Source organism: Cynocephalus volans, chromosome 11 (assembly GCF_027409185.1).
Source record: "Cynocephalus volans isolate mCynVol1 chromosome 11, mCynVol1.pri, whole genome shotgun sequence".
NCBI lineage: Eukaryota > Metazoa > Chordata > Mammalia > Dermoptera > Cynocephalidae > Cynocephalus > Cynocephalus volans.
Window position 1 is genome coordinate 76,151,536 of NC_084470.1, and position 9,400 is coordinate 76,160,935.

The following is a 9,400-nucleotide window of genomic DNA, read 5'->3' on the forward strand; positions in this document are numbered from 1 at the left end:
TACTCATGGCCTGTTTTGTTTTTCTGTAGGAGGGCTGGGAGTTGGAAACTCAAATTACCGGGAAGGATCAGGCAGGTAATGTAAACAGTTCAAGTGGATTGGGTTCAAGGAGAACCAGGGAATGACAGGGTCTGTGGTAAACTGGAGAGCATGTTTCTCTTCTTTTATTTTGTGTGTGTGTGTGTGTGTGTGTGTGTGTGTGTGTGTGTGTGTGTAATTTGGAGCTGGCCAGTACAGTGATCGAACCCTGGACCTTGGTGTTATCAGCACCATGCTTGTATTATTCCATTTCTGTTGCTTATACCAAAATACCTGGAATTGGATGATTTATAAGAAAGTGAAATTTACTGCTTATATAGTTTCAGAGGCTGGAAAGTCCAAAGTCCAGGGAACACATCTGAGGAGGGTCTTCATTGGTGTTGGCTTCAGTGACACAGGGTATCACATTGTGAGATGGCGGAGGAAGAGGGAGAGAGACTCTCACGTGCTCTCCTTTTAAAGCCCTCAGAGTCGCCCCCATGACCATCATTATTAATCCATCATTAGGGCATGTTCCTTAGAATTTAATTACTTCTTCCACCTTTCAATAACTGTAATAGGATTTCTCACCCTCTTAACACTGTCACAGTGGAGGTCAAGTTTTGGGGGGACATTTAATACAAGGCAATCCTTATTTTTATTTATTTATTTATTTGGGATGTTTCTCTTTTAAAGGCTTCAAATTTAATTTAAAAAAGAAAGCAAAACACTGTGAAAACACGAAGTTTATATGTTGTCCGTAGTCAGCCTTTGGGCCACCTATTATGACTCTAGACTAAATTTTAGAGAAATTGGGTGAAAAGGTAGAAGAAAATGAAAAGGTGTGGAATCACAGGTATGCCAAAATGTGCTAAAAAAGCAAGGGGGAGATTCTAATTTCCCCTCCCCATGCTCCAATATTAGAGGGATTCCTCCAGGTTGAGGAGGGATAGGGGAGGAATCACAGGGAGGGCTGAGAAGGCACCTAGACCCTTTCATCAGGGCTGCCCAGGAGGTGGGAAGGCCTCAGAACACTGGCTGTCTGTGGGCAGACACGGCACGGAAGCTGCAGAGAGACTTTGCACTGGAAGGGCCAGGTGGACAGGGACTGTGGGTAACCCAGCAGCCACCTCCTGGGACCTATGCAGGACTGAGGCCCTGGAACATCTCTCTGTCCTTCAGCCTTTTGGCTCTGCTTAGGATCCCAGCACTGTGGCTCAACTCTGGAAATGTGTCACGGTCACAGTTTAGACTGATGTTTCCTTTCCTCCTAGAAAAATGAGAGACAGTCAGCTGTTATTTTTAAAGTAATAAAAAATAGAGAGGTATGACAAATTTTGCCCACCCAAGTTTGAGGCCCAAGATTTATATCTGTCATGTACATTCTGGAGTTCCACAGAAGAATCGTCTGGAAATAAACTGGGCTCACTGCTGCAGGTGACCAAGCATTGTGGTCTGCCAGGGCTCTTCCAGGCTTTTGATGCTAAAATCTTGAAACTGGGGATGTCCTAAGCAAAACAGGATGAATTGTTTACTCTATCACTGCCAAGGAAGCAGTAACAGATTATTGCCCAGAACAAGGGTAGGGTTTTGAAGAGGAGTGTTACAATTATAGCTGTGTTTTGAGACCAATCTACTTAATCATGTGTAGGATGAGTGCAAAGAGAAAAGAGGAGGGGCAAGATTCAGGCAATGCTCTGGTGGAGACTGGCTACGTCACTAGGGGATGTGGAGCCAGGTTTTGGTGACTAAATAAATCCTTAACTGTGCTGGCTGATTTTTAAGCAATGGCTCCTGAACAAATAAAAATTTAAAACTCTAACTTAAATAATAAAATATTTTCTATTTTCAGTTCTGTTGGTTTATTCTACCTAATTATGAAGATTTGGGAACACATTTACCATCAGGCTGTGCCAGGGGTTTCCAGCCAAGGATGATTTTCTCCCTGGGGGACATTTGGCAATGTCTGGACATGTTGGTTGTCACAACTGGGGGATGCTACTGGAGACTTATGGGTAGAAGCCAGAGATGTGGCTAAACATCATACAATGCAGAGGACAGCCTTCACAACCAAGAATTATCCAGCTAGGTATCAACCAGGCCAAGGTTGAGAAATCCCAGGCTATGCGAAGCAGGATGAGAAAAACTTTACTATTACTAAGTCATATATTCTAAGTCTATGTAATGATGCATGCTTTCATAGAAAATATTCATTACATTAGACAGTGAACTTTTTCAAATCAGATGACTTTTGTCTCTGAATTTCCAGAACCTAGCACATAATAGGTGCTCAATAATTGTTCAACGAACAAATGATAAAACAATAGCTGTCATTTATTGAGCTCTTAGCATGTGTCAGGCACTTATTTAATATCTCACTTAATGTTCATAACAACCCTCAGAATTAGGTGCTATTATTATCCCCTCATTTTTATGGGTGAATAATATTAGGATCAAAGAGGCAAGTCACTTTCTAGTAAAAAAAGGAGCCAGTACTGGAACCCTTCCTTATCTGACTCTGATGTTCATTTTATTAAACGCAACACTGAACCATTTCTGTTTTAACATGGACCCAAATTGTGTTGGCCATAATCAAATTCCCAATTACCCAAATGCTGGAATAAAGGCCTTTATAATCTTCATAAACTATCCTCTTCTCTCTCTCTCTCTTTTTGTTTGTTTATTGCCACTCTCTAAGCTTGCCATATGCACATTGAATTTATAAAGTACCATATTAGTTGGGAACATTTTACTTTTTATAGCAAAAACATTTCCAGATGTATTCCTGGGATTTATGCATTAATATCACCAGTTGGATTGTGTATTTGATATTATTTCAGTAGATAAATCCATGAAGGGGTGCTTAATGATAACAGTGAGCAAAGATTGCCGCTTCTCTCCCCATTTAAAAAATCTCATTCTCTTATTTTGGGGTGGAATGTAACCCAGTACATTTTCATTTTATTCACTGCTTATCTTGTTCTCTCAGTAACTTTATTCAGGAGGGGGAAAAAGTTAACTGAACGGGGAAAATTCAATAGCGAGGTCCAGTAAGCTCTAAAGAATGTATACTGTCGTTTACCACCATTTGTCTGTCTGATGGTTGATTGCTTTCTGAAAGCTCTAAAAACAGGAGATCAATATGCTACAGAAGTCTGTTTTAGCATTGCGGGAATTTTTACCACACTGTAGTGCTATCAGCAGGTGGCTAGAATAGACTAATCCTGCAAATAATTCATAAAAACCCTCCCACATTTTACACCATCTGGCCCCAACCTAACTTTTCCATCTTATCTTCTGTCCCCACCTACACTCCTACCTCATAAGAGCAAATATCATTGACTGAATGTGCCCTAAATATCCACTTTCCAGGACGTTCAGATCTTTTGGTCTCAAGTGTTCTGCCATCCTAGGTGAAGATCAGTTAGTTCTTCAAAACCAAATTCAAACTCCATGTTAAATGTGAGGCCTTTCCTCACCTGGTTGCTCTAACCAGCAATCATTCGCTCACTCATTCAACAGTTTTTTTGATTTTTTTTGGCAGCTGGCTGGTGCAGGGATTGAACCCTGGACCCTGGTGTCATCAGCACCATGCTCTAACCAACTGAGCTAACCAGCCAGCTCCCAACACATTTTTATGGAGCCCTGTGTCAGGTACCATTGAGAAGATGGCAGGTAAGATGGATATCATTCCAGCCCTCATATAGCTTATGGCCAAGAGCAATGCAGAACAATTAATAATTGGGTTCCCACACTGTTGTTTTTTGTTTCTACTTATTTTCTTTATTTTTTTGTTATGGGCTTACCCTTTGCATCATGAGTAACTCAGTGTCTTACTCATCTTTGCATCCCCCAGTTTCATCCAGTGCCTCCCACGTGGTAGACACTCAATAGAATTTTGTGTAGTAGGGTTGGATTTTCTATATGACACCTCAGAAAAATTTAATAAATTAAACAATCCGATGGCTCTATTTTTATTTTCTAATACTGATCTCTCCCTTCTCTCTAACCATTGCTCCAGATTTATAGCAGAAAAATAAACAAACAGATTTGTCCATTTGAGGTCACTTGAATTTCTTCTGGTTTAAAATGCCCCAAGATTTAAACTCAGTTTATTCTAGATCTGTGCTATCTAATACACGTGCCTACTGAGCACTTGAAATGTGATTAGTCTGAATTGGAATGGGCTGCAAATGAAATCCAGTGAGATATATACTGTATTTCAAAGATGTAAAATATCTGATTGATACTTGCGTGCTGATTATGTATTGAAATGGTAGCATTTTGATTATATAGGTTAAACAAATTATGCTATTACAATTAATTTTACCTGTTTATTTTTACATTATTTATATGGTTAGTTTTGGCAGCTGGCTCGTACAGGGATCGAACACTGGATATTGGTGTTATCAGCACCATGTTCTAACCAACTAAGCTAACCAGCCAGCCCCCCTATTTTTGCTTTTTAAAATGTGGTTACTAGAAAATTCTGAATTGCGAGAGTGATTTGCATTGTTTTGAATTGGACAGTGCTGTTCTGGATTCTTGTTCTCCCCCTACTCTAGCCGGTCTTCCTAGAGCAATATTTTTGGGAAGCTCCTATATCATTCTGGTATTTGGGGTGAAAGTCCCTAAGGCTGGCTTTACCTGTATCTCCCTTGCTTTACCTGGTACCTTGGTGTCCAAAGGTGTTAGCTACTAGGCATGACTGGGAAAACACAAGGGGCTAGACTCTTGCCTTCTTTTTCTTGTCTCTCCCAAGACTCCTCCTGTCATCAGGTCTTCCCAGTTTTTTTCCTGGAAAGATCTGGTTTTACACAATTTCTGTCTCCTTCCCTGGAGCAATTGACCTCAGCCTCTTGGTCTAATTTTTATGGCAGAAGGGCTGAAAATGGAGAAAACCAACTTCTGCCCAAGAAGTAAAATGCAGTCTGGTATTTCAGACTATCATTCCATCCATATTTGTTTATTGGTTGAATAAAAAATTCAAAACGTTGAGCCATAGATGGAGTTCATCTCATGGGAAATAAAACCTAACTTTATTCTCCTTTTCATGGCCCAAAAGCATGGAAGGAAACTATGTATTGTCACTATGTCCTTCACTGTCAAGGCTAGAGGATTTTTCAGAGAGAGGATGTTGCAGTAAGCCTCACAAGGACTTAGGCTTACTTGAAAACCACTCAGTGGGTAAATATTAGTTTTGTAGAACCAGAATGACTCACCGAGCAAACCTAACCACACATAATTTCCCCAGGATTTAAAATCTCAATCTGTGAGAATTCTGAGTTTTCCCTTGTGAAAGGATGTAATGGAGGGATTCCCTTCAGCATTACTGATTCCACATGGTTCATGCCACTCAGGGCTCCAGCTTACATTCTTAATTTAACAATTCAATGTGCAAAATTTCCTTCTCTCAACACTCCACCCGTCATTAGGTTGTAGCTGCACATAGGCTATCATTGTCAAAGCTTCTTGGATGAATCCCTCTGAAAATATTGCTAAGCAAAGTCTTCGTTCTATTTTGTAAAATGTAACATGATGGTCCATGGATGCTTCCTCTGCTGTTTTCTGACTGATCTGTCTAATCTGTAGAACTGTCAACAAACTGCTTGCCCCTCTCCCATCTCTGTTGTTCATCCCATTTCCTCCCCTGGCAAATGTGATTATTGTGACTGTTGTTATTTTCCTCAAATGAGTTTAAATTGGGAATTACATCAATTCATCACAGCCAAACCAAACCTTTTTTAATTGCAGATCTCAAATATCCCCCCTCTAAATTAAAATAAAATGCACAAAATGCTGCCAACTGTTTTTCCAACTCTTCCCAAATGGAATATATCCAAAATGCTACAGAACATTCTGATGAATTGAGCCACATTAAGACATACCAACACTTAAAATCACAATTTTTTGTACTGTTTTGGGGAAATGTTAACATTTTAGTTACGGGGGTTGCCTGTGGAGATGAATGTATATCTGTTGATTGCCATTTGTGTCCCTTTGAAGTCAAGAAAGAGTTTTGCCAATTTTCAATAGTCTGCTACTGAGATTTCTGTCAGTTTGTGATCAGATATCAGAGGCTACATTGCCTTCGAGAAAGGACAGAGCCATTGGGGAAGTCCATTTTAATAGCTGTTTGACCTTGAGCTTGGCTCTTAACTTTTATGAACTTCAGCATCATCATTTGTGAATTATGAATGGCAATGCATGTCTTGCAGAATTTAGGGGATAATTATAAATAATGAACATTAAGTGCTTGCTTTGAACAGGCCCTCAACAATGAAGCTCTTATAGGATCCAAAAAATGACAGCATGCAAGTGTCACACAGTAAGTCAGGCCCCTGAGTCTTTTGGATTTCATGAACCAAAATAACTTCAAAAAATTTTTAATGGAACGGATAGAAAGTTGACAAATTTTACTTTTATTTTATTAAGTGAAAACAAACAAACAGAAAAAGAAAGCAAAACCAACTGTCATTAAGTCTTACTATTCCTACAAGAAAAAGAAATTTGAGCAACAACAACAAAGAAGGAAGTACATAATCTAAGAAAGTTACACTATCCTTTAAATTAAATAAATGAAGCTTCATGACAAACGTCCTTATTTTTTTTCATTTCACTATGAATGGTAAAAAAAAAATCATCCAAAGCAGGCAATGATTGAACTGATGTACACTCAGGAAAGGCTGGGACCCCTTTCTTTGTTGATGTGTTTGCCCAATGTCGTGCATGTTTCTCTTCTTTGGCTAGGCTCCTCTTGTTTTCTGAATGACCAGCATATCAGAGCCATATCTTATTAGGGAAATGGGATGACAATGAGCCTTTTTTTCCACTCAGGCTGAGTTTAAATTCTGCTCTTTCAAATGCACCATGCCAGGCTGTGTTGCTTTGTGATCTATTTTCAGTGGCTTTTCATCTGACCTGAAAACATTCCTGGGTCCTTCCTCACTGATGTTCCCATCTGTACAGATCTGCTTGTGTTCTCAGATTTAACAAGCCTTATTTTATCAACTTTCATTTTTCTTCCCATTTGCAGAGATATCATAGGTGAACTCCCTGGAAATTTTGTCATCTTTGGTTTTGTTTGATTTCTTTAGAAATGATGGCGGTCATAAATCCTACAAAATTGGACATTTGGTTCGACATATGTATCAACAGAAGTGTGCATTTTGTAACCATGGAAAACACAGGGGATTGTCTCTTTAAGAGTGAAAAACGTAAAGGAAGAATGTCATATTGTTATGGAGTCAGAATTTTAAATTCAAAGATAGCCTTCTTCATAACATATAGACCAAGACAGTTTTAGATGAGAAAATTAACATCCAAGGATGGGAAAGACTTGCCAATGCTCACATCGAGAGTTAGACGCTTGATAGATGACTGTGAAATTATGTTATGAAGGATATTGTATTAGCGACTGAGCAATTAAAGAATATTTACTATTCTAGAATTGCTTAACTAGTATTGTGCTCAGGGTCTTGGGTTATGACCCATCTATAACGTAAGTGTGATTGACCTGACATTTAAGTGTATTAATCATTCTGAAACTGAGATCATATTTATAGAGCAATGTCAAGAAGAAAAATAGCCAATCAAGTATGAATGTCACATTTGTACCCTGAACCCAATTTCTGGTTAGACATTAGGCACATACTAGCTATTCATTGCAGAGGCAGGCAGTATCTGGTAATGGCTAAAAGTCTGAGCTTTGGTGCCATAAAAACTGGAGTTTGAGCCTCATCTCCAAAACTCATCTTTTTTTTCTGTGACTGGTAAGGGGATCATAACCCTTGGCTTGGTGTCTTCTGCACCGCCCTCAGCCAGTGAGCGCACCAGCCATCCCTCTATAGGATCCGAGCCTGCGGCCTCAGCACTCCCAGCGCCGCACTCTCCCGAGTGAGCCACAGGGCCGGCCCCAAAACTCATCTTTTGTATGAACTTTAACAATTGTTTAACTTCTTTAGGCCTTAGTTTCTAATCTCTAAAATAATATTAACCTCAGGGATTTTTTTTTTTTTCTTTTTGGTTACATTAGCTAGTATTGTGATAATAAACAAGTAGGATGTATTTTTCTTGGAGTAAGATTTTATCTTGAAGGTTTCTGCTCTGAGCAGTTTTTGCATGAGCAGGATAGTAACAGAGCTTTGGAAGGTCAAAGTTTGATGATCAAATATGACAAAATTACAGATAGAATTGTGCAAAAAGTTTGAACAAGATGAAATATATTATGAAACCATACAGGATGATTTATGATACCATATGTAATGGTATGTTGCTTATTATGGTATATGACAGGGGCTGGCAGACTACAATTCATTGCCCTACTGTCTGTTTTTGTAAATAAAGTTTTATCGGAACACAACTATGCACATTCATTTACGTATTTTCTATAAATATGCTGCTTTGTGCTATGATACTTGAGTTGAATAGTTGTGACAAAGATTGTATGGCCCACAAAGTCTAAAGTATTTACTATCTAGAGCAGAAAATGTTTGCAGATCCCTGGTGTATGATGATGCTAATGCTTTGGGCTCATTTTTTTCCCCACTATCTTCCCACTGGGAAGGTAGCAAGGCACCAAGCAGCCTCTATTTCCATAGCATACAGTGCAGTGCCTAGCTCTGTTTTCTGCACATATTAAGTAACCTAAATATTCTACGGTGTGCTTTTATTATCAATTCCTATAACTTTAGTAAAAACAATTACATAGGATAATAAATCGGCCAAAATACCTTCTAGCACGGGCATTGTAAAGAGCTAATTATATTCTTCAAACCTGGTTTATAAAACCTCTGTCACAGCACAGACCTTTTTGGTTTAGCTCAGCGGCTTTCAAACTAGAATGTGCATCAAAATCACCTGGAAGTTTGGTAAAAACAACAGATGGTTGAGCCCCTCCCCCAGATATCTAATTCAATAGTTAGTGTGGGGCCTGAGAAGTTGCATTTTTAGCAAGTTCCCAGTGATGCTGATGCTGCTGGTTCACTGACCACTTTTGAGGACCAAATCCATCTGGACTCTCTGCACAGTTGATCAGATTGTAGTCTCCACAAGGGCATGGACACATGTAATTTGTTCATTTTGGTTTATCCAGCCTCTATCACAGGGCTTGGCCCATCTTTACTGAGCACTCAACACACATCTGTCACATGAATGAATAAAAAGCCACTGTCTGTGGTCATGAATTAGGCTGCCAACCTCGTAGGTGAGAAGCCTGGCTTAAAGGCTCTGCCTTTGGTTGTGACAGTGAAAAATATATAGAAACTCAAGAAAATCTACGTGGAACTACTCCTTGTGGTATGCCCTGAAATACAGGCTATTGGTTGGGTTCCTAGTAAGCAGACTCTGAGACAGAGATCAGTATGCAGGAATTTATTGACTG

The 9,400-nt window shown here is 39.3% G+C and overlaps 1 non-coding gene across 1 annotated transcript; it reads right to left on the bottom strand.

The window, feature by feature from the left end:
* Positions 1-3,563: 3,563 nt before the first annotated feature.
* On the bottom strand, positions 3,564-3,637 carry TRNAI-GAU (transfer RNA isoleucine (anticodon GAU)). Its single transcript has one exon. It is a non-coding gene; the product is annotated as a tRNA-Ile (tRNA).
* Between the last annotated feature and the right edge of the window lie 5,763 nt (positions 3,638-9,400).